This window comes from Budorcas taxicolor, chromosome 2 (genome assembly GCF_023091745.1).
Source record: "Budorcas taxicolor isolate Tak-1 chromosome 2, Takin1.1, whole genome shotgun sequence".
Lineage (NCBI taxonomy): Eukaryota > Metazoa > Chordata > Mammalia > Artiodactyla > Bovidae > Budorcas > Budorcas taxicolor.
The window spans coordinates 150,426,221-150,452,782 of record NC_068911.1 but is presented as its reverse complement, the minus strand read 5'-3'; positions in this window follow the sequence as shown (position 1 = coordinate 150,452,782).

Sequence of the window (26,562 nt, the reverse complement as noted above, 5' to 3'; positions counted from 1 at the left end):
GGGTTCACTCTCGGTCAGTAAGATCCCCTGGGGGAGGGAATGGCTACCCCGCTCCAGTGTTCTTGCCTGGAAAATCCCATAGACAGAAGACTCTGGTGGGCTACAGTCCATGGGGTTGCAAAGAGTTGGACATGACTGAGTGAGTAACACTGTCAGGCTGCTGTGTACAGAAGAGACAAGTGACGCAAAGAGGGAAAAGCAAGGAGGGGGGCCACTGAAGAGGCGACTGCAGGAGACCTGGGTGAGATGGTGCTGACTTGGTCAGGGCGGAGGAGGGGAGGAGTGCTTGTGCTCAGGATGTCTGTGTGGGGGCACAGACTGTCCAGGAGACAGCATCTGGCACAGAGCAGATGCTCTGGGAAGGAAGGTGAGGAGAGGAGGACCCTTGTGGGAGGTTGAGAGCCTGGAGAGAAGTGCAGGGCAGTCATAGCCTTAGAAAGCACACCTCTGCACCTCTTTCTGTATCACCCACAGATGATAGGTGTGCGTGATAAAAAAAGCTCTTTCCTTGATGACCACAGAAAAGAAATACCCTGCAGGAGTCCCACCCAGCAGCTTCTATCCCCTAACGTATTGTTTCGTCCATTTAGGACCTTTCCTTCTTGGGACAGTGCTTCCTTCTGCTGGGATCTGTATCCCTGCTTGCCATGCCTCCCCCTCGATGTCTGCATCACCTAAGATTTGCTTCCTCATGGAAATCCTTGCCTGCTGCAGCCTCAGCTGCCAGTGCTGCCAGCGATCCCTTGCCCTGGGTTGAGTCTGGGCTCTGGTGTGGCCTCCATTGCTCCCATTATGGTGGACCTGATCCATGGAGGCCCTTATCTTCCCCCCATACTGGTCTCTGATGGAGTGTCACATGGCAAAGTATCGGATCTGGCTTCACCAGAGGCTCTCCCAAGTTGCCAAGTGGTGCAGCAACCCATGCGTGTAGGGGAGGCAATGCCCCACACAGACAGTGTTGACCCACAAGACCCTCCTACCATCTGATCACTGTTCTCAGCGGCGGTGATGATGCCTCGTGTGTGTCAAGTGGTCCTGTGTGCTGAGAGGCTAGGTGGCCTTTGTGAGGCTCTGGACACCTTGGTGATGCATTCCCTGTGCCTGTTTCCTTTACCTTCCTTTTCCTGACCTCTCATTGCCTTGAGATCGCATGTCCTAACTGGCCTGAGCATGTAAGGGCTGCCTTGGGCTTCGTTTTCTTAAGTGGCCCCATTCGTGTGCTTCTAGTGGGCCTTGTCTACCAGTTCCTGGTCCCTTGGCCACAGAAGGGGGCATGTGGCCCCCAGTTGGGGATAGAAGTCGTTACCCCGCTGTCTTTTCAATTCAGACTGAAGAAGCAACAGGTGTTCTGGCAATGAACCTGAAGATGTGAGTCTGAAGCTGTTGGGGGCCATTCCCGGGGAATGCAGAGGAAGCCTGTTTGAGAGGGGTGGGCAGTGAGAGCCCATGGCTCCTGAGACCCCGCTGCGTCCCTGGCCAGCCTGCAGCTTCCTTCTGGGAGGCTGTGCATCCCTCCTCTTTCCTGGCTAACTTGATTGGATTTCTGTCTTCTGCTGTATTATGTTTTTTTTCCAGTAGTCATGTATGGATCTGAGAGTTGGACTATAAAGAAAGCTGAGCACCAAAGAACGGATGCTTTTGAACTGTGGTGTTGGAGAAGACTCGGGAGTCCCTTGGACTACAAGGAGATCCAATCAGTCAATCTTAAAGTAAATCAGTCCTAAATATTCATTGGAAGGACTGATGCTGAAGCTGAAATGCCAATACTTTGGCCGCTTGATGCAATGAATTGACTCATTGGAAAAGACCCTGATGCTGGGTAAGATTGAAGGCGGGAGGAGAAGGGGACGACAGAGGATAAGATGGTTGGATGGCGTCACTGATCTGATGGACACAAGTTTGAGGAAACTCCGGGAGTTGGTGATGGACACGGAAGCCTGGTGTGCTGCAGTCCATGGGGTCGCAAAGAGTCAGATACGACCGAGTGACTGAACTGAGAGAACACAGAAACCACTCTGGGTATTTTATAGAGAGTTGAGCATAGGGAGTTGCTTATACTAGAGAGGGGAGAACCAAGAAACCAAACAGGAATTAAGGACACCAGGAAGTTTTTCCACACCCCTGGGGTTGGAGGGGTCAGGGGGTGGCATTACTGGCAACCAGGACAGGGGGTCTCCTGGTAGAAGTTGAAACCGTGGGCAGCCCGTGTGGTGGGAGCTGGAGCCTCGGGGGGGGGGGGGGGGGCTGCTTGAAATCTACCCAAAGCAGAGAGGGAAGGACAGATACAGTGTGGCCCCCCTCCATCTGCCCCTCGACCGCTGTCATGCCTTCCATGTCAAAAGTGAAAGTGAAAGTCTCTCGGTCCTGTCTGACTCTTTGTGACCCCATGGACTGTGTCCCACCAGGCTCCTCTGTCCATGGGACTCTCCATGCCAGAATACTGGACTGGGTTGCCATGCCCTCCTCCAGGGCATCTTCCCAAGCCAGGAATCGAACCTGGGTCTCCCGCATTTCAGTCAGATTCTTTACTGTCTGAACCACCAGGGAAGCCCAGAAAGTTGTCCCCAAGTCAGAGGACAAGAAAGCCTGGGCAAGTGATCTCCTGCTACATAGAGAGAGCAGAGTGGGGACAGAGGGTGGGGAGCGAACGGGCAGGTGATGGACACACTGGCGGGTGAAGAGTCAGTCTATTCCGCTGTGCGTGCTTGTCACTTTTATTTGTTTTATTTTTGAGTATTTTATGTATTACTTTATTTTTTGGGTCTTCATTGCTGCACGCAGGCTTTCTCCAGTTGTGACGAGCGGGGGGTCCTCTTCATGGTGCTGTGTGGGCTTCTCATTGCCGTGGGTTCTCCTGTTGCAGAGCACAGGCTCGAGGCGCATGGGCTTCAGTGGTTGCAGAGCTTGGGCTCTAGAACTTGGTTGTGGCGTAAGAACTCAGTTGCTTCAAAGCCTGTGGGACTTTTCTGAACCAGGGATTGAACTGGTGTCCCTTGCTTTGCAAGGTACATTCTCAGCCACTGGACTGCCAGGGAAGCTCTCATTTTTATTTTTGTATTGAGGCATAGTCTGATTTACAACACTGTATTAATTTCAGGTGTAGGGCAAAGTGATTCAGTTATACACACACACACATCCATTTGTTTGGGCTCCAAAATTACTGTGGACAGTGACTGCAGCCATGAAATTAAGACACTTGCCCCTTGAAAAAAAAGCTATGACAAACCTAGACAGCATATTACAAAGCAGAAATATCACTTTGCTGACAAAGGTCTGTCTAGTCAAAGTTATGGTTTTTCCAGTGGTCATATATGGATGTGAGAGTTGGACCGTTAAGGAAAGCTGGGTGCCGAAGAATTGATGCTTTCAAACTGTGATGCTGGAGAAGACTCTTGAGAATCCCTTGGACAATAAGGAGATCCAACCAGTCAATCCTAAAGGAAATCAGTCCTGAATATTCACTGGAAGGACTGATGCTGAAGCTGAAGTTCCAATACTTTGGCCACCTGATGCTGAGAGCCAACTCATTGGAAAAAGATCCTGATGCTGGGAAAGACTGAGGGCAGAAGGAGAAGGGATGACAGAGGATAAGATGGTTGGATGGCATCACTGACTCAATGGACGTGAGTTTGAGCAACTTCCGGGAGATGGTGAAGGACAGGGAAGCCTGGCGTGCTGCAGTCCATAGGGTGGCAAAGAGTTGGACATGACTCAGTAACTGAACAACCACAAAAGTACACACATATACATACATGTATTCTTTTTCAATTTCTTTTCCATTATAGGTTATTACAAGATATTGAATATAGTTCCCTGCATTATACAGTACATCCTTATTGTTTATCTATTTTGTTTATAGTAAGACCCTGATGCTGGGAGGGATTGGGGGCAGGAGGAGAAGGGGACAACAGAGGATGAGATGGCTGGATGGCATCACTGACTCGATGCACATGAGTTTGGGTGAACTCTGGGAGTTGGTGATGGACAGGGAGGCCTGGCATGCTGTGATTCATGGGGTCACAAAGAGTCGGACACGACTGAGCGACTGAACTGAACTGAACTGAACTGAAGTGAGTGTGTATCTGTTAATTCTAAACTCATTTGTCTCTTCTCCCTTTCCCCTTTGGTTTGTTTTCAGTTTTGTAAATAAATTCATTTGCATCATTTTTTAGATTCCTCACATAAGCAATATCATGTGATATTTGTCTTTCTCTCTGCCTGACTTACTTCAATTAGCATGATAATCTCTCAGTTTAGTTCAGTTTAGTTCAGTCGCTCAGTTGTGTCCGACTCTTTGCGACTGCATGAACCGCAGCATGCCAGGCCTCCCTGTCCATCACCAACTCCCAGAGTTCACTCAAACTCATGTCCATCGAGTCGGTGATGCCATCCAGCCATCTCATCCTCTGTTGTCCCCTTCTCCTCCTGCCCTCAATCTTTCCCAGCATCAGGGCTTTTCAAATGAGTCAGCTCTTCACATCAGGTGCCAAAAGTATTGGAGTTTCAGCTTCAACATTTGTCGTTCAAATGAGCACTCAGGACTGATCTCCTTTAGGATGGACTGGTTGGATCTCTCTGCTGTCCAAAGGACTCTCAAGAGTCTTCTCCAACACCACAGTTCAAAAGCATCAATTCTTCGGTGCTCAGCTTTCTTTGTAGTCCAACTCACAATCCATATATGACTACTGGAAAAACCATAGCCTTGACTAGACGGACCTTTGTTGGCAAAGTAATGTCTCTGCTTTTCAATATGCTGTCTAGGTTGGTCTTAACTTTCCTTCCAAGGAGTAAGCGTCTTTTAATTTCATGGCTGCAATCACCTTCTGCAGTGGTTTTGGAGCCCCTAAAATCAAAGTCAGCCACTGGTTCCATTGTTTCCCCCTCTATTTGCCATGAAGTGATGGGACCGGATGCCATGATCTTAGTTTTCTGAATGTTGAGTTTTAAGCCAACTTTTTCATTCTCCTCTTTCACTTTCATCAAGAGGCTTTTTAGTTCTTCACTTTCTGCCATAAGGGTGGTGTCATCTGCATATCTCAGGTTATTGAGATTTCTCCTGCCAATCTTGATTCCAGCTTGTGCCTCATCCAGCCCAGCATTTCTCATGATGTACTCTGCATATAAGTTAAATAAACAGGATGACAATATACAGCCTTGGCGTACTCCTTTTCCTGTTTGGTACCTGTCTGTTGTTTCATGTCCAGTTCTAACTGTTGCTTCCTGACCTGCATACAGATTTCTCAGAAGGCAGGTCAGGTGGTCTGATATTCCCATCTCTTTAGAATTTTCTACATTTTCTTGTGATCCACACAGTTAAAGGCTTTGGCATAGTCAATAAAGCAGAAATAGATGTTTTTCTGGAACTCTCTTGCTTTTTCTATGATCCAGCGGATGTTGGCAATTTGATCTCTGGTTCCTCTGCCTTTTCTAAATCTATGTTGAACATCTGGAATTTCATGGTTCATGTATTGTTAAAGCCTGGCTTGAAGAATTTTGAGCATTACTTTAGTAGCACGTGAGATGAGTGCAATCGTGCAGTAGTTTGAGCATTCTTTGGCATTGCCTTTCTTTGGGACTGGAATGAAAACTGACCTTTTCCAATCCTGTGGCCCCTGCTGAGTTTCTCAAATTTGCTGTCATATTGAGTGTAGCACTTTCATAGCATCATCTTTTAGGATTTGAAATAGCTCAACTGGAATTCCATCACCTCCACTAGCTTTGTTTGTAGTGATGCTTTCTAAGGCCCACTTGACTTCTCATTCCAGGGTGTCTGGCTCTAGGTGAGTGATCACACCATCATTATTATCTAGGTTGTGAAGATATTTTTTTGTACAGTTCTTCTGTGTATTCTTGCCACCTCTTCTGAATATCTTGTGCTTCTGTTAGGTCCATACCGCTTCTGTCCTTTATTGAGTCCATCTTTGCATGAAATGTTCCCTTGGTATCTCTAGTTTTCTTGAAGAGATCTCTAGTCTTTCCCATTCTATTGTTTTCCTCTATTTCTTTGATAATCTCAAAGAAATGAAACAATCTCTAGGTCTATCCATATTGCTGCAAATGACATTATTTGATTTTTTAATGACTGCATAATATTCATATATATATATATATATGTAGAGTACACACACATTGCATTTTCTTTATCCATTTGTCCATCAATGGACATTTAGGTTGCTCCAATGTCTTGGCTATTGTAAACAGTGCCACTATGAGCACTGGGGTGCATGTATTCTTTTGAATTAGAGTTTCCCACTGTGTGCGTTTTTGACTGTGAATCCCAGGGAGCCAAGAATTCTCATCTACAGGAGGAGCACTATGCCATTTCCTGAAAGTTCCTCACGAGGCATTGGTGGTGGTAGTGATAATAGTGGCCATCCCTGAGAAGTCCTGTTCTGTTGGAGGAATACACTGATTCTCCCTGTACATGTTTTAATGCCTTTACACCCATGTGGGGAGTCCACAGGATAGTGAGCTCATTCTTTAGGACTTGGTTGAGTCCCAGAGAGAACCAGATGTACCTTCAGAGTTTCTATAGCCTCTCTGTCCTAGCACAGCTATGATGAAAATCTACTGAATACCAGCTCAGAGACTGATCAGAGCTGTCTGAGCTGTGCCAAATGCATCAGCAAGTTCTTTCTTGTGTTTAGTCTAAGTCCCTGTCCTGGTATTTTCAGATCACCCTTGGAAGACCTGGGTAGTGGCTGCCCCCTGTGGTCTGGAAGAGCGGTCCCCAACCTCTGGCACCAGGTACCGATTTCATGGAAAACAGGTTTTCCATGGACTGATATCAGGAGGGATGGTTTCTGGATGATTCAAGCACTTTACATTGATTGTGCTCTTTATTCCTATTATTTTTACATCAGCTCCACCTCAGATCATCAGGCATGAGATCTTGGAGGTTGGGGATCCCTGATCTAGAAAATAAATCAGGATATTGAAAAAAAGGAAAAAAAAAGATTTTTGAATTTGAACTGAGCATGGACTTATTGAATTCTGATGATGTGGCAAAGGAGGGGCCGGGACGGGGGTCATGTGAGGGATTTTCAGACTCCAGAGTGACCGGAATGACTAACTGGAGGTTGTCCAGGCAGTGGGGTTTGAGGTCTGGTTGTGCTCAGCGAAGAGGTTCCTGGGAACCTAATGGAGACAATTTGGGGTTTCACAGATCATCTCAGCCGAGGGTGTTGCACATATATTGGAGGGCGCGCAGCTCCCTATACGTCTATATTTTAAAGTAAATAAAAAGCTCTTGGAGCAAACCACACAGAGTTGGATGGATTCAAATTCCAATTCGGAAGCCTCTGCCTTCTGGCTTTATGGGAGCCTGTGGTGACCACTTGGGCTGGGAGTCCGGGTTGCTGGGTCAGCTTCTGGCTCCCACTGATGATTCACTGGAGCTCCTGTGGAAGGGCAGCTTGCTGCCTGGGTCTCAGTTTTGCCCTTCTGTGAAACAGGCAGAGGGGCCAGCGGGTGCCATGAGAACATGAAATTTTAGCTTGGTATTATAAGATTGAAGGCAAAAGGAGAAGGAGGCAGAGGATGAGATGGTTAGATAGCATCACTGATACAATGGACATGAATCTGAGAAAACTCTGGGAGATAGTGGAGGACAGAGGAGCCTGGCATGCTGCCGTCCATGGAGTTGCAGAGTCAGACACAACTTAGCGACTCAATAAAAGCAGCAACATTATGGGTTGAATTGTGTTATATACTGAAGTCCTAATCCCCAGGTATCTCAGAATATGGCCTTGTTTGGAGGTAGAATCTTTACAGAGATAATGAAGTGAAAGCGAGGCCATGAGGTCCTAACCCAGCATGACTGGGGTCCTGATAAAAACGGGAAACCTGGACACAGAGACATACGTAGAGGGAAGATGACGTGAAGCCGGCCATCTGCAAGCCTGGGGGAGAGGCCTGGAGCAGATCCTTCTCTTCAGGCCATCAGGACTTGAACCTGCCAACATCTTGCTTTTAGACTTCCAGCTCAAACGAGGGAATACTCTTTGTTCTGCCTTTTCTCACCATGGAGGTATCGGGGAATCCCTGCTCCCCTTTTCCTTCCCCATTTTCTTTCCCCACACCCACTCCTATAGCACCCTAATAATCTCTGTTCAAAGTTCCATATTATTTTCATCTAAAAAATTTATTATCACACATATGACTTCAACTCTGCAAGCTTCCACCCCCCGCCACAGCGAGTATAAAGGGAAAATGGCTCTTAGTTCGTGTCAAGGGTCAGTTCACCACGGGGAAACCAGTACAGCCAATGGGCTGGAGGGAACCACTGGGAGGGGCTGTCTGTCAGGGAGGGAGCTAAGGCAATAGAGACAGTTGGGAAGGGGGATTCACCACTTCCCTAGAAATCTGGACAAGGAGTGGGCCGCAATCTCTGAGGCTTGACTCAAGGGCAGTTCTACTTGAAGACAGAGCTGATGAAATGATCCCTGGGGGCTGGAAGACTAATTCTCAAATTTGGTTACATCAGATTACCTGTAGACCTTTAATTTTTTTCCTCCCCCTTTTACAATAATGAAAAGGCAATATGCCACAGTAAGCATCTTTGCACCTACAGGTATAGCTTAGATGAAACGGTGCAGGTAGAATTAAAAGCGCAAAGAGTCGGACACGACTGAGCAACTGAACTGAGCTGAACTGAACTGAATGTACTTTTCCCATTGTAAGGGTGGCAACTTTAAAAGTCACATAGATTCCTCAGCCCTACCTCAAGTTACTCTACCACACTCACCAGAGGTGAGCCTCAGGACTCTGTGTTTCACAAGTTCTCCAGGTGGCTCTGTGTAGCTGACAGGGACAGGGCACACCTCCGGATGGAGTCAATGCTGGGACTCATCTGAGAGACCCCAGACTCTCCACCCCGGGACCAGCTCCACACACCTGCGTGCTCCTGGCCTGTGGAGATGAGGTGGGCCGGGACGGGGGCAGGGGGGGGGGGTGGAATGGGGGCTGAGGGGACTCCGAAGTCAGGGGCTGCTGGTGGACAGAAGCTGGGTGACATTTGTGGGGAAGAGAGAGGCCAGGGTGGGAGAGAGGTCAGGAGCAGTAACCCCCACGGGAAGGAGAATGGAGATTGCCCTTGCATCAGGATCTAGGCAAAGGAGAGTCAGCCTTCTCCCACATCGATTTCTAAGACCAGCTCTGTTCCTATTAGATAGGAACTAATGTCTAACCTTCTTTCCCAGCTGTTCTATTTTCAGCCCTTTTCTTCCTTCCCTGTTATGTGATCATGAGCAAGTCACCTTGAATCCTAATTTCTACCTTTCCAAAGTGGACTATAGTTCATCAGGCACTCTATCTATCAGATCTAGGCCCTTAAATCTGTTTCTCACTTCCACTGTAATATCATAAGGGATTTGATTTGGGTCATATCTGAATGGTCTAGCGGTTTTCCCTAATTTCTTCAATTTGAGTCTGAATTTGGTCATAAGGAGTTCAGGATCTGAGCCACAGTCAGCTCCTGGTCTTGTTTCTGTTGACTGTATAGAGCTTCTCCATCTTTGGCTGCAAAGAATAGAATCAATCTGATTTTGGTGTTGACCATCTGGTGATGTCCATGTGTAGAGTCTTCTCTTGTGTTGTTGGAAGAGGGTGTTTGCTATGACCAGTGCATCTTCATGGCAAAACTCTATTAGTCTTTGCCCTGCTTCATTCTGCATTCCAAGGCCAAATTTGCCTGTTACTCCAGGTGTTTTTTGACTTCCTACTTTTGCATTCCAGTCTCCTATAATGAAAAGGACATATTTTTTTGGGTGTTAGTTCTAAAAGGTCTTGTAGGTCTTCATAAAACCGTTCAACTTCAGCTTCTTCAGCGTTACTGGTTGGGGCATAGACTTGGATAACTGTGATATTGAATGGTTTGCCTTGGAGACGAACAGAGATCATTCTGTTGTTTTTGAGATTGCATCCAAGTACTGCATTTCGGAGTCTTTTGTTGACCATGATGGCTACTCCATTTCTTCTGAGGGATTCCTGCCCACAGTAGTAGACATAATGGTCATCTGAGTTAAATTCACCCATTCCAGTCCATTTTAGTTTGCCGATTCCTAGAATGTCGACGTTCACCCTTGCCATCTCTTGTTTGACCACTTCCAATTTGCCTTGATTCATGGACCTAACATTCCAGATTCCTATGCAGTATTGCTCTTTGCAGCATCGGATCTTGCTTCTATCACCAGTCACACCCACAACTGGGTATTGTTTTTGCTTTGGCTCCATCCCTTCATTCTTTCTGGAGTTATTTCTCCACTGATCTCCAGTAGTATATTGGGCACCTAATGACCTGGGGAGTTCCTCTTTTGGTATCCTATCATTTTGCCTTTTCATACTGTTCATGGGGTTCTCAAGGCAAGAATACTGAAGTGGCTTGCCATTTCCTCCTCCAATGGACCACATTCTGTCAGACCTCTCCACCATGACCCGCCTGATGAACTATGCAATGAGGTTTGTGACATTGTACAGGAGACAGGGATCAAGACCATCCCCATGGAAAAGAAATGCAAAAAAGCAAAGTGGCTGTCTGGGGAGGCCTTACAAATAGCTGTGAAAAGAAGAGAGGTGAAAAGCAAAGGAGAAAAGGAAAGACATAAGCATCTGAAGGCAGAGTTCCAAAGAATAGCAAGAAGAGATAAGAAAGCCTTCTTCAGCGATCAATGCAAAGAAATAAAGGAAAAGAACAGAATGGGAAAGACTAGAGATCTCTTCAAGAAAATTAGAGATACCAAGGGAACATTTCATGCAAAGATGGGCTCGATAAAGGACAGAAATGGTATGGACCTAACAGAAGCAGAAGATATTAAGAAGAGGTGGCAAAAATACACAGAAGAACTGTACAAAAAAGATCTTCACAACCCAGATAATCATGATGATGTGATCACTAATCTAGAGCCAGACATCTTGGAAAGTGAAGTCAAGTGGGCCTTAGAAAGCATCACTATGAACAAAGCTAGTGGAGGTGATGGAATTCCAGTTGAGCTGTTTCAAATCCTGAAAGATGATGCTGTGAAAGTGCTGCACTCAATATGCCAGCACATTTGGAAAACTCAGCAGTGGCCACAGGACTGGAAAAGGTCAGTTTTCATTCCAATCCCAAAGAAAGGCAATGCAAAAGAATGCTCAAACTACCGCACAGTTGCACTCATCTCACATGCTAGTAAAGTGATGCTCAAAATTCTCCAAGCCAGGCTTCAGCAATACGTGAACCGTGAACTCTCTGATGTTCAAGCTGGTTTTAGAAAAGGCAGAGGAACCAGAGATCAAATTACCAACATCCACTGGATCACGGAAAAAGCAAGAGAGTTCCAGAAAAACATCTATTTCTGCTTTATTGACTATGCCAAAGCCTTTAACTGTGTGGATCACAATAAACTGTGGACAATTCTGAAAGAGATGGGAATACCAGACCACCTAACCTGCCTCTTGAGAAATCTGTATGCAGGTCAGGAAGCAACAGTTAGAACTGGACATGGAACAACACACTGGTTCCAAATAGGAAAAGGAGTACGTCAAGGCTGTATATTGTCACCCTGCTTATTTAACTTCTATGCAGAGTACATCATGAGAAACACTGGACTGGAAGAAACACAAGCTGAAATCAAGATTGCCGGGAGAAATATCAATCACCTGAGATATGCAGATGACACCACCCTTATGGCAGAAAGTGAAGAGGAACTAAAAAGCCTCTTGATGAAAGTGAAAGAGGAGAGTGAAAAAGTTGGCTTAAAGCTCAACATTCAGAAAACAAAGATCATGGCATCCGGTCCCATCACTTCATGGGAAATATATGGGGAAACAGTGGAAACAGTGTCAGACTTTATTTTTTTGGGCTCCAAAATCACTGCAGATGGTGATTGCAGCCATGAAATTAAAAGACGCTTACTCCTTGGAAGAAAAGTTATGACCAACCTAGATAGTATATTCAAAAGCAGAGACATTACTTTGCCGACTAAGGTCTGTCTAGTCAAGGCTATGGTTTTTCCTGTGGTCATGTATGGATGTGAGAGTTGGACTGTGACGAAGGCTGAGCGCCGAAGAATTGATGCTTTTGAACTGTGGTGTTGGAGAGGACTCTTGAGAGTCCCTTGGACTGCAAGGAGATCCAACCAGTCCATTCTGAAGGAGATCAGTCCTGGGATTTCTTTGGAAGGAATGATGCTAAAGCTGAAACTCCAGTACTTTGGCCACCTCATGAGAAGAGTTGTCTCATTGGAAAAGACTCTGATGCTGGGAGGGATCGGGGGCAGGAGGAGAAGGGGACGACCGAGGGTGAGATGGCTGGATGGTATCACGGACTCGATGGATGTGAGTCTGAGTGAACTCCGGGAGTTGGTGATGAACAGGGAGGCCTGGCGTGCTGCGATTCATCGGGTCGCAAAGAGTAAGACACGACTGAGTGACTGAACTGATCTGAAAGTGGTCTAATACTATCCTTCTTATTCCTTTTGATAGCATGGTTCTTAGAGTCAAATTAATGAATGTTCATGTAAGTACTTTCAAACCGTAAAGGGTTCAATCCAATGCATCCTTCAATGTCAAAGTCAAATATAGTTTCTGCCCCACCACCCTGGACTGTACCCTTCTCTGTGGGGCCAGAAAGAGTTAGACTGTTTCCTACTTCTCTCAAGGATCACATCACAGTCTCCTTTAAAGTGTGATCATTTGCCTCACATCTGGTTTGCTCACCAGACTGTGAGCCCTAGAAGGACAGGATAAACATTTTGTTCAGGGTTGCATCTCCAATGCCTGCCACAAGATAGGTGACTGGCAAATGTATTTTGCATTGAGGAATGAAGCTTTTAGGCAAAGTGTGACACTGATCAGTCTGCAGAGCCTTGCTTTGGGTGGGTCCAGTCCTGGTGTGGACAGCAAACTCAGGCTTCTGCATTGCAGCTGAACCCACAGGAGGCCCTACTTCTAGTCTGGCTTTAGCCAGTCCATGGCTGCTCCAGCTCCAGCCACCTCCCCTCCAGGCCTCCTGCCTCTTGGTCTGCTGGGACTCCAGGGCAGCGGGCTTGACTTGTGTGCCCATTTCAGAAGGCAAACATGTAATTTCAGGTCATGCCCGGTGCCATTTGGAAAGAAGCTCAGGTTTCCCTAAGTGGAAACAGCATGCTCTGAGGGTAATTACGGGCCGGGAGGCATGTTCTGGAGTGAGACCCAGCACTTATAAGCAAAGGTTACCCTTTCAGCCTGGTGACAGGACAATTCAGGGAGGACACCATCAGTCCCAGTTAAACCCTGGAGCATCCCAGAGAGCCTGCACCATCTCCAGCACAGGGATATCTGCCAGGATTCTAGCCCCTGGAATGACTCTTTTCCACATTAAGACCTCAGACCCAGAATATGACAAGCCCCTCATTAGGAATGGTGAGACTTTAGACAGTCGCATACCCTTTGATTTCATGAGGAGGTTGAGCTAGTTGGCCTCTGATCAGTTGTGTGCTCGTGAAAGTTTAGCTCTCTGGGACAAAAAGAGCCCTGATCTGAAGGATCTGTTCATTTCTGTGATGTCAGCACCACCACCCCGGCAGATTTCAGTGTTACGTCATTGAGTGCAAACTGGCGCAGAGTTGCCGTGTTGACTGTTGACAGCCAGCCCCGCACATCACTGCTTCTGGCTCTGGCATCTGCAGAGCTCTGCCGCTATTATCCAGCTGTGCATTACTCAATGTTCCCTTGCTATGTACCTGTGCAGGTGTACTCAGGTCTGCACATAATTTGTGAGTCCCAGGGAAAAATGGAAATGTGGGCCCTTTGTTCAAAGAGCAGGAAAAAAAAAAAAAAGCCACTAGAGCTACAAAAACATAAAGCTCTCATGGTGTTTTCTGTTTTTTTCTTTCTTTATTTTTGGCTGTGCGGGATCTTCCCTGCATGTGGACTTTCTCTAGTTGCAGCGAGTGGGAGGCTCCTCCCTAGCTGCTGTGCTCAGGCTTCTCACTGCCGTGGCTTCTCCTGTTGCAAAGCACAGGCTCGAGGGGCACAGGCTTCAGCAACTGTGGCTCGTGGGCCTCAGAGCATGGGCTTAGTGGTTGTGGCCTGTGGGCTTAGTTGCCCCTAGACATGTGGGATCTTCCCAGACCAAGGATTGAACCTTTGTCCCCTGCATTGGCAGGTGGATTCTCAACCCCTGGATCGCTAGGGAAGTCTTCTTTTTTCTTTTTTAATGTTTTATCCCCTCATTTAATTAAAACAAAATTAACCTTGTTGATTTATGATATTATGTTAGATTCAGGTGTACAGCTTCAGATTCTTTTCCCTTTTAGGTTATTACATGATGCTGAGAGGGTAACAGGCAGGAAGGCCAGGGGTCTCCAAAGGAGGAAATAGGCTGCAAGTGTCAGACATTTTTATCTCTCTTAAGCGGCAGGAGGAAACAAACTAGTGATATTTTTTTCCTTCTCTATACAAATTTAAAAGGACTGTTTCTCTTAAAATACTGTGTTGCCATAATGACACCTGGTCTCCCCTGAAATTAACTATTCTCAAACCTTGAGTTAACCAATGCATTTTTCTTACAGAAATGTTTGTCTTAAGCTATGTTAATGTACTATGCATTTACCCCAGACTCTGTCTTCAAGTTGGTTCCACCTAATGGCTCAGAACCTACTGGACAAACCATTATGTTATACTCAGATATTGTTCCCCTAATCTATGTAAACGAAACTACTTGTATGGTAATCTGACCTTCTACAAGATTCAAGTCAATTGTTTTATGGCCTGGGATGAATGTCTGGTGCCGAGATTATCCCAAAATACATGTTATGGATGAGGGGCCTGGTGCCATTCTGAGTTTTAAGACATTTCTTTCTTTCATTAACAGACTGCTAGTGACTATATAACATCCAGCTGAAGACTGGCAGGGGGGTACTCTTTCCGCTCCCTTCTGATGCCTATGTTAGAAGCTTTCTCTATCTCCTTTATACTTTAATAAAAACTTTATTACACAAAAGCTCTGAGCGATCAAGCCTCATCTCTGCCCCAGATTGAATTCTTCTCCTCTGGAGGCCAAGAATCCCGGTGTTTTTTCGTGGGTCAACAACAACCTTTCAATGGTGAGTATAATTCCCTGTGGTATACAATAAGTCCTTGTTTATCTATTTTATACATAGTGGTGTCTATCTGTTAATCCTGTACTCCTAATTTATCCTTCCCCTATCACACTCCCCTTTGACAACTGTAGGCTTGTTTTCTATGTTTGTGAGTCTATTTCTGTTTTATAAATAAGTGATTCGTGTTATTTTTAAAGTTTCCATATATAAGTGACATTATATATTTTCTTTCTCTGCCTGACATTTCACTTAGTATGATAATCTTTAGATTCATCCAAGTTATTGCAAATGGCATTATTTCATTCTTTTTTATGACTTAATAATATTCATATATATATGTATATACACCACATTTTCTTTATCCATTCATCTATCAATGGACATTTAGGGTGTTTTCATGTATTGACTATTATAAATGGTGCTGCTATGAACATTGGGGTGCACATATCTTTTGAAGTAAGAGTTTTTGTCTTTTTTGGATATACGCCCAGGAATGGGATTGTTGGATCATATGGCAACTCTATTTTTAGTTTTTTTAAGGAACCTCAAAACTGTTTTCCATAGTGGCTGCACCAATTTATATTCTCATCTCAAGGTCTTTTTAATTTTCTACTTAACAGAGTTCTAAGTAAATGAAAATTTAAGAATTAAATTATTACATGAATTTTATAGTTATATTGTACAATGCCAGTTTGGATGAAAGTACAAGAATGTTTACCTAGTGGAACCACCACACTTACACAATTGATTTTCATAGCTCACATGTGAATAATGGAAACTCTTACCAACAAGCTCTACTGTTTTTATTGCACCTCTTTGTGTTCCCACATTCTATCAGCTAGCTCTCCCTACTTTCAGCTTCCTGGTGAGGAAAGGACAGAAAGGAAATAGGTCTATGAGTTTCTCTGCCTTTCCCATTCCTTGGTTAGTCATGTTTCCTAGGAGACATTTCCTTCTTTCTATGTTCAAAGCAAGTTCTGATTTGAATGGAAAACGTCACTTGTCGAGGCTATCAGCTCTCTTGCCACTCAGCTGTTGCCATAATACACTAACTTGTGCTTACTCTGAGTCTTGCTGAGTTGCGTGCACTGTGAGTCCACTGGAATTCTGTGCTCATAGGAATCGCAAATGCTATGTACAAATGGTGAAGCAAAGAATGGTGGCCAACTTTCAGCAGCTGAGAAGCTGGGGAGATGGCCAGGAGAAGGATGTCAGATCTCATTGTCTTCCCAGGTTTTTGACCCTCCCCTGAAGCCCCTCAATAAAATGGTTTGATCCCCCTTGCAAAAAAAGAATGGTGGCCACACATTATGCCCATATCTGCTCTGCTCATATGCACACCCCAGCTTTCCACTGGGCTTCACCTGTAAAACACAAACATAGAATTACTCAGAATCTCAAATTAAGAATTTTTTCAAAGAGGAAATGCAGATGGCCAACAGGCACATGAAAAGATGCTCAACACTGCTGATCATCGGGGAATACAAATCAAAACCACAGTGAGATATCACCCCACACCTGTCAGAATAGCCATCATCAAAAAGAGTACAAATAGCAAATGTTGGTGAGGATGCGGAGAAAAGGGAACCCTTGTACACTGTTGGTGGGAATTTAAATTGGTACAGCCACTGTGGAGAACAGTATGGTTTCTCAAAAAACTGAAAATAGAACTACTATATGACCTAGCAATTCAACTCGTGTGTGTGTGTGTGTATCTGAAAGAAACAAAAACACTAATTTGAAAAGATACGTGCAGCCCAATGTTCATAGCTGCATTTTTTACAGTTGCCAACATACAGAGGCAACCTAAGTGTCCATCCTCGTCCACCCAGTGGACAGCCAGGGGCAGCGGCCGGGAGGAGCAACCCCACATCCAAGGAAGGGGTGGCAGCGAGGGTGCAGGAGGGCCTAGAGGAGCCATCCCACATTGAAGGTCAGGAAGGGTGGCGGTGAGGAGATATCCCTCATCCAAGGTAAGGAGCAGCGGCTGTGCTTTGCTGGAGCAGCCGTGAAGAGATACCCCACGCCCGGGGTAAGGGAAATCCAAGTAAGATGGTAGGTGTTGCAAGAGGGCATCAGAGGGCAGACACATTGAAACCATACTCACAGAAAACTAGTCAATCTAATCACACTAGGACCACAGCCTTGTCTAACTCAAAGAAACTAAGCCCTGCCCGTGGGGCAACCCAAGATGGGCACGTCATGGTGGAGAGGTCTGACAGAATGTGGTCCACTGGAGAAGGGAATGGCAAACCACTTCAGTATTCTTTCCTTGAGAACCCCATGAACAGCATGAAAAGGCAAAATGATAGGATACTGAAAGAGGAACTCCCCAGGTCAGTAGGTGCCCAATATGCTACTGGAGATCAGTGGAGAAATAACTCCAGAAAGAATGAAGGGATGGAGCCAAAGCAAAAACAATACCCAGCTGTGGATGTAACTGGTGAAAGAAGCAAGGTCCGATGCTGTAAAGAGCAATATTGCATAGGAATCTGGAATGTTAGGTCCATGAATCAAGGCAAATTGGAAGTGGTCAAACAAGAGATGGCAAGGGTGAACGTCGACATTCTAGGAATCAGTGAACTAAAATGGCCTGGAAGGGTGAATTTAACTCAGATGACCATTATATCTACTACTGCAGGCAGGAATCTCTCAGAAGAAATGGAGTAGCCATCATGGTCAACAAAAGAGTCCAAAATGCAGTGCTTGGATGCAGTCTCAAAAACAACAGAATGATCTCTGTTCATCTCCAAGGCAAACCATTCAATATCACAGTTATCCAAGTCTATGCCCCAGTCAGTAACATTGAAGAAGCTGTAGTTGAATGGTTCTACGAAGACCTACAAGACCTTTTAGAACTAACACCCAAAAAAAGATGTCCTTTTCATTATCGGAGACTGGAATGCAAAAGTAGGAAGTCAAGAAACACCTGGAATAACAGGCAAATTTGGCCTTGGAATGCGGAATGAAGCAGGGCAAAGACTAAGAGAGTTTTGCCAAGAAAATGCACTGGTCATAGCAAACACCCTCTTCCAACAACACAAGAGAAGACTCTACACATGGACATCATCAGATGGTCAACACCGAAATCAGATTGATTCTATTCTTTGCAGCCAAAGATGGAGAAGCTCTATACAGTCAACAGAAACAAGACCAGGATCTGACTGTGGCTCAGATCATGAACTCCTTATTGCCAAATTCAGACTTAAACTGAAAAGCAGGGAAAACCGCTAGACCATTCAGGTATGACCTAAATCAAATCCCTTATAATTATACAGTGGAAGTGAGAAACAGATTTAAGGGCCTAGATCTGATAGATAGAGTGCCTGATGAACTATGGAATGAGGTTCGTGACATTGTACAGGAGACAGGGATCAAGACCATCCCCATGGAAAAGAAATGCAAAAAAGCAAAATGGCTGTCTGGGGAGGCCTTACAAATAGCTGTGAAAAGAAGAGAGGTGAAAAGCAAAGGAGAAAAGGAAAGATATAAGCATCAGAATGCAGAGTTCCAAAAAATATCAAGAAGAGATAAGAAAGTCTTCTTCAGCGATCAATGTAAAGAAATAGAGGAAAAGAACAGAATGGGAAAGACTAGAGATCTCTTCAAGAAAATTAGAGATACCAAGGGAACATTTCATGCAAAGATGGGCTCGATAAAGGACAGAAATGGTAAGGACCTCACAGAAGCAGAAGATATTAAGAAGAGATGGTAAGAATACACAGAAGAACTGTACAAAAATGATCTTCACCACCCAGATAATCACGATGGTGTGATCACTCATCTATAGCCAGACATCCTGGAATGTGAAGTCAAGTGGGCCTTAGAAAGCATCACTGCGAACAAAGCTAGTGGAGGTGACAGCATTCCACTTGAGCTATTTCAAATCCTGAAAGATGATGCTGTGAAAGCGCTGCCAGCACATTTGGAAAACTCAGCAGTGGCCACAGGACTGGAAAAGGTCAGTTTTCATTCCAATTCCAAAGAAAGGCAATGCAAAAGAATGCTCAAACTACCGCACAGTTGCACTCATCTCACATGCTAGTAAAGTAATGCTCAAAATTCTCCAAGCCAGGCTTCAGCAATACGTGAACCGTGAACTTCCTGATGTTCAAGCTGATTTTAGAAAAGTCAGAGGAACCAGAGATCAAATTACCAACATCCACTGGATCATGGAAAAAGCAAGAGAGTTCCAGAAAAACATCTATTTCTGCTTTATTGACTATGCCAAAGCCTTTGACTGTGTGGATCACAATAAACTGTGGACAATTCTGAAAGAGATGGGAATACCAGACCACCTGACCTGCCTCTTGAGAAATCTGTATGCAGGCCAGGAAGCAACAGTTAGAACTGGACATGGAACAACACACTGGTTCCAAATAGGAAAAGGAGTACGTCAAGGCTGTATATTGTCACCCTGCTTATTTAACTTCTATGCAGAGTACATCATGAGAAACACTGGACTGGAAGAAACACAAGCTGGAATCAAGATTGCCGGGAGAAATATCAGTCACCTGAGATATGCAGATGACACCACCCTTATGGCAGAAAGTGAAGAGGAACTAAAAAGCCTCTTGATGAAAGTGAAAGAGGAGAGTGAAAAAGTTGGCTTAAAGCTCAACATTCAGAAAACAAAGATCATGGCATCCGGTCCCATCACTTCATGGGAAATATATGGGGAAACAGTGGAAACAGTGTCAGGCTTTATTTTTTGGGCTCCAAAATCACTGCAGCTGGTGACTGCAGCCATGAAATTAAAAGACCCTTACTCCTTGGAAGGAAAGTTATGACCAACCTAGACAGCATATTCAAAAGCAGAGACATTGCTTTGCTGACTAAGGTCCGTCGTGTCAAGGCTATGGTTTTTCCTGTGGTCATGTATGGATGTGAGAGTTGGACTGTGAAGAAGGCTGAGCGCCGAAGAATTGATGCTTTTGAACTGTGGTGTTGGAGAGGACTCTTGAGAGTCCCTTGGATTTCAAGGAGATCCAACTAGTCCATTCTGAAGGAGATCAGCCCTGGGATTTCTTTGGAAGGACTGATGCTAAAGCTGAAACTCCAGCACTTTGGCCACCTCATGAGAAGAGTTGACTCATTGGAAAAGACTCTGTTGCTGGGAGGGATTGGGGGCAGGAGGAGAAGGGGACGACCGAGGATGAGATGGCTGATGGCATCACGGACTCAATGGACGTGAATCTGAGTGAACTCCGGGAGATGGTGATGGACAGGGAGGCCTGGTGTGCTGCGATTCATGGGGTCACAAAGAGTCGGACACGACTGAGCGACTGAACTGAACTAAGTGTCCATTAACAGATGAATAAACAAAGGAGGTTTTGTATATGTATTAATATAGACAATGGAATACTATTCAGCCATAAAAAGAACAGACTTCTGTCATTTGCAGCAACATGGAGGGACTTGGAAGACATTATAAATCAGAGAGAGAAAGACAAATACTGTATCACATCACTTATACATGCAATCTAAAAATACATCAAACTAGTGAATATAACAAAAAAGAAGCAGAATCACAGATACAGAAAACAAACTAGTGGTTACCAGTGAGGAGAGGGAAGGGGGAAGGGGCAACATGAGGTGGGGGATTAAGAGGTACAAACAGATAAAATAAGCTACCAGGATATATTGTACAACACAGGGAATGTAGGGAATTTAAAAATAATAACTATACATGGAGTATAACCTTTAAAATTGTGAATCATTGTATTGTATACCTGTATCCTATATAATGATGTACAGCAGCTACGGGCTTCCCTAGTGGCTCAGTGGTAGAGAATCTGCCTGCCAATTCTTGGGTCAAGAAGATCCCCTGGAGGAGCAAATGGCACCCCACTCCAGTCTTCTTGCCTGAGAAATTCCATGGACAGAGGAGCCTGGCGGGCTACAGTCCATGGGGCTGCAAAAAAGTCAGACATGACTTAGTGACTAAATAGCAACTACATCAGCAACTATTCTTCAAAAAAAAAAAAAAAAAAGAAAATTACAAGATGGTGACAGCAGGTCACCAAACCCTCTGGGAAACCTGTCTGAGCTTGACGCCCCACGTGCTTGCACAGATCACACGCCCGGGAGCAGGATGTGGGTGGACAGCTGCCTCTGTCTGTGGCCCCAGATTTACTGGTGAGGTTCTGACACAGTGTGGGGTGGGATGAGAGGGTTCCTGGGAAGTCTTCATTTTACAACAATTTCATGTTTCTGTGGCAGAGGGTTAGTCCACCTCAATTTGAGAAGCAATAATAGTAAACTTTGGAAAAAGGAGGAGACTGTCGGCCTGGTGGAGAGCTAGGGCTCAAGAAATATTTGTTTATTGAAGAATGCATAAATGAATTAGAGGATGTGAGAAGCCTGGAGTTGTTTGGGAGAGGTTCTAGGGAGATGCAAAGTCTGAGTTTCCCATTCTGTCCTCTGTACCCTATCTCTTTCCACCTAATAAATGATTCCTAGGGCTGGGGAGTAGAAGGCTGTCATTCATGCTTGTGGAATGACTGAGGAATGAGAGGGGGAGCCCCGAGCCCAGACACTTATGGTGAGCTGAGGGCATGAGTGTATAAGATCTCAGATCTCTCTCCTGGTCATTCTGGCTTCATAGTCACGGCAAGTCCTGAATGAGACTCTTTCTGTGTACAAATCCAGCCCGGTTCTCTTGGGAGCTCTTAGGGGTGTGGGAGGGGGCATGGGGAGTCTCAGAGTCTGAGGATGGAGCAAGGTTTGAGGAAGTCTGCCCACATTTTGGGCTCTGGATCCCCTTCAAGGTCTTTAGAGAAATGCTCTTAGCCGCCTCCATCACCTGTTCCCGTGTCTCCTCCAGGAAAGTCAGGAGCTAAATCCCCATAGATTTGGCTGCCTGGGGCACAGAAATGCCACCTGGGTCAAATGCCTGCTTCCTGCCCTCCAGCTGGAAGGCTCCACTCCCTTTTCTTGGAACTCCCGAAGCCTTTTATCTGTGCCACTGCCTCTAAGACAAACTTGTCGCAGCCAACCCTGTGACTTGGGTGGCATTTGTTCTCCTGGTGAGTAGGGCCAGAGTGATTTATCTCTATGTACCTTTCTACACTCTCACCACAAGAGTCTATTTAGCACTGAGCTGCCTGAGGCTGGCTTGCAACACACAGAGGTCGAATCAAGGCTGGAATGTCTGTGCACTGTTCTAGCACAGGGCGGTGGGCTGCTGGGTTTGTGGGGCTCTCCCGACAGGGGGTCATTCATGCAGGTCTCACGGTGCAGCACCAGTGCAAGTTTGCAGGTGCTGTGGCATGGAAGCAGGAGCAGGTCAGCTGTTTTCTGAGCTGGGCTGGAAGAGGTTTTGTTGAAAGGCACTTCCTGTCCCCAGTGGCTCTCCAGATGGGAAGGGATCCAGTCTCGATAAAGAGTGGAGGAGAGACCAGAGGGCCCTGTGGTGAAACTGGAGCTGCTGGGGGGCCTGCCATGAAACCAGCTGAGTTCAGTTTCATCATCTGTCAAAGAGAATAATAATTAGACAGCAGAAGAAGGGTCTGGTGGCCTTCCACAGGCACTGTTAGCATCCACGTGCTCAGTTCTGGATCCCTCTGCCTCGTGTCTCCTGGGTCCTCATTCTATCCGCCCCCCTCTTCCATGGAGTCTGGTCCAGCGAAAGGCCAGGCTCTCCCTTTCCTTTACTTCTGTCTCCAATCAGTACCTTAATTACAAGTAATATTTAGGGGGCGCTTACTACAGACCCTGCAGTTTACTAAGCTCTCTCATGCATTAATCCATTGAATCCTCATAGTAAGACAGTGAGGTAGGTATTTCCACCCTCCGCATTCTCTAAATGAGGAATGGAAGCTCAGAGAGGTAGAGTGACTTGCCTGAGTTTGCACAGCTAAGAAGACGAAGAGTAGGGTCTACAAGCAGGTTTGTCTGACATCACGGCTGGTAATCTTGGTCGCCACCCTCCACCAGCTTCCTGAGTTATTTCTTGAATTCTGGAGCTGCATGTCCCTGTTGGAATCTGAGTGGTTGATTTTAAAGTCGTTTGGAGATAAGGGGTGCGGTACTTAATGAGCTGGCCTTTGGTGTTTTAACCGACCTCCTGGGCTTGTGGCCTTATTGTAGGGGAGAGAGCCTGTGTTGCTGAAATGCCAGGCTGGAACGAGGCGTCCAGGGCTTGTGCTGTGAGACCAGCCCTCCTCCTCCATCTTTTCTCCTTGGAGAAACCTCCCATCTCTGAGACCCCAGTCCCAAGTGGCAGGTCTTGTGGCCGCGTTTTTCCCTGACCTTGGGCTCCCAGCACAGTTGTCATCTGAGATCTATTTAAACAGCCTGTTGGCTCTGCAGACAAGAGCTGAGTTGGACAAAAGGCATCCACTTTGGCTTCCAGACCCACGGAATCTTCTGGCCCCATCTGTAATCAGATTCTTCTTCTTTATCAGCTGATGAGCGAGCAAAGGCAGGGGTTTAGTCTCTGTGGCTCGTAGGCCTTGGGACATTGGGGATGACCTCACAGGACAGCCCCTCTAACCTGAGAGCTGGTGAGGGTCATGGCTTCTGTGAGGCCCACGCTGGAGATGGTGCTTCCTCCCCTGACTTTGCTGGCAGGCCATGTGGGCAGCCGTGTGACCCAGGCTCCAACTGGGGCCTGGCTGTGTCCTACCAGGCACATCGCTTCATCTGTTTGTCTGCATTTTCTCATCTCAATGATGTGTGTGTTCTACCTACTCCCGCAGGGGCGCTGGGAAAATCCTTGTGAGATAAGTGTGTGTTGGCGAGTGGGAATGCTTTTTTTTTTTAATTTAATAAAGTTTTAATTTTCAAAATGTACAGTTGGTGGGACCTGTTTATGCATCTTCACCAGCAGCTGAGGCATTTCCGCCCTTGGTGTTTCTGGTGTAAATCACTTGAGCTCTGTGCTTTGAAGCCAGTTTAATAAGTCCTTGACTAAGTATATGCATGCTAAGGGTTCTGAAGGGTTGCCCTGGCCAGGGAGCCACGAATCTTGTCTCTCAGAGACGACAGCTGGAGTTACAGCTTCTTTACAGTTTGTCGTATGTCGCTTTGTCAAACTAGACTAGGTTATTAAGCATGTCCTGAACTCTGCCTCTGGGACCACTTCTTCTTTTTGGCCTCACCCCCAGATTTGTTCACTGGATCCTTGCCTTTCTTGGCTGACATTCTGGCATCTTTCTTCTTCTCGTCATCCTTGGGTGGCATAACGAAGTTGGAAGAGGGAAATGCTTTTAATATAAGTAAACAGAAATGAAATTGCCATTGGCTACAGGGTTGTGAATGAGACCCCAAAGTGGTCATCTGAGGGTTTCTACCTGGAGGAAAGGGCTTCACAGAAATATATTGAATGCTTACTATCAGGTTATTGGTAAGCACCAGTGAGATCTTGGTGCAGAGCCATTACGAACAAATGGCCCACTTGTGTATCATATTTGGCCTATAGTATATTTATGCTTCTGTTGTAAAGGATGAGTACTTATTTTTCTTTAGCCTATGTAAGGTATTATGCCTTGATAGAAGGCAGACTTTTTTGTGGACCATACACAATAAAGAGTTGACATAGCTCTGGTCCTTGGTGGAAATTCAGGTACATTCTCATTTCTTCATGAATATTAATTAAATAAATGGAATAAATTACCATCAGCTGGATTGCTGTGAAAACCTGTGCAGAGGGATGAATGAACCCTGGTACCATCATGGGGCTGGGTTATGGGCAGTGGTATCCCCCCACCCCACCCCAGCCAACCTCTTTCCTTCAAGGATATCCAGGTAAGGAACCGTTCACTCTTTGTAACCATGCTTTTCTTTTTGTTTTTAATTCAACAAATATTTACTGAATGCCCACCATCTGCCAGAAATGGTTTTTGTTTTTCAGACACTGTTTTTTAAAAATAGCTTTATTGATGTATAATTGCATACAGTAACTGCCTGTATTTAAAGTGTACAGTTTGGCAACTTTTGACACACGCATATACTTGTGAAACCACTACCATAATCAAGTTACAAACATGTCCGTAATTCCCCAGAGTTTCTTAGTGGTCCTTTGCAATTCTTCTCTGTTGCTCCTCTTCCCCTGCAGTCACTGATCCACTTTATATCTCCATGGGTTAGTTTGAATTTCCTAGAACTTTATATAAATGGAATAATCAATCGTATATACTCCTGTCTGGCTTCTTTCATTCTGTATACTATCTTGGGATTCATCCATGGTATAGTGCATAGCAATAATTCGTTTCTGATAATTTCTAGTAGTATGGCATCATATGGATATGCCAGAGTTTGCTTATCCATTCACCTGTTGAAGGGTTGTTTCAAGTTTTTGGCTATTACAAATAAAGCTGATGTTAAAATCCATGTACAAGTCTTTGTATGGACACGTGCTTTTATTTCTCTTGGGTAAATACCCACGAGTGAAATGGCTGGATCATTGGGTAGATAATATTGAATTTTTAAAGAAACTGCCTAACTGCTTTCCAAAGTGCTTGTCCTGTTTTACAATCCCACTAGCAGTTTAGGGGAATTCTGGTTTTTCCACACCCTCATCAACACTTGATATGGTCAATCTTTTTAATTTTAGCCATTGAATAGTTGTTCATTGTGTTGAAATATATACTGAGACATATTAAAATTTTAACAGTCCATTTGAGCAAAAATAAATTTGGGCAGAATCAAATGGGAAGTGCTTAAGAGTGCTCCAACAACAGAAGTTCAAGAGAGATTTTCACAGAAGCCAAAGCAAGAAAATATTGATTGGCTATTGTTTAAAGGCTAATGGGCTGGTTCTGATTGCTCGTTCTTTAGTGTTTGGATTTTGTAACCTTGAGGCATTTCCAGGCTTAGATTTTGATTTTCTTACACAGGCTGCTAGAACATTGCTGCTGCTGCTGCTGCTGCTAAGTTGCTTCAGTCGTGTCCGACTCTGCGACCCCATAGACGGCAGCCCACCAGGCTCCCCTGTCCCTGGGATTCTCCAGGCAAGAACACTGGAGTGGGTTGCCATTTCCTTCTCCAATGCAGGAAAGTGAAAAGTGAAAGTGATGTCACTCAGTCGTGTCCGACTCTTAGAGACCCCATGGACTGCAGCCTTCCAGACTCCTCCATCCATGGGATTTTCCAGGCAAGAGTACTGGAGTGGGGTGCCATTGCCTTCTCTGGCTAGGACATTAGAGCTCCTGAATCTAATGGACTCCTTCCCTTCAATAGCAGACCACATTTCCCATATATTAATAACAGATGGCATGTCGTTGTGGTTTTAATTTGCACTTTAATTTGCGCACCAGTGACTAATGATACTGACCTTCTTTTCTTCTCTTTGTTTGCTTCTTAGTCATCCATGTATCTTCTCCAGGGGGAGGTGTCTGTTCAAACCTTTTGTCCATTTTGTTGGGTTGTTAATTTTCTTATTATTTTGTCTTGAGAGTTCTTGATATGAATCTGTATTGAAATAGTTAGACAGTAAATAATTACAAATATTTCCTCTCAGTGTGTGGCTTATCTTTTCATCCTGATTTTGAAGGGT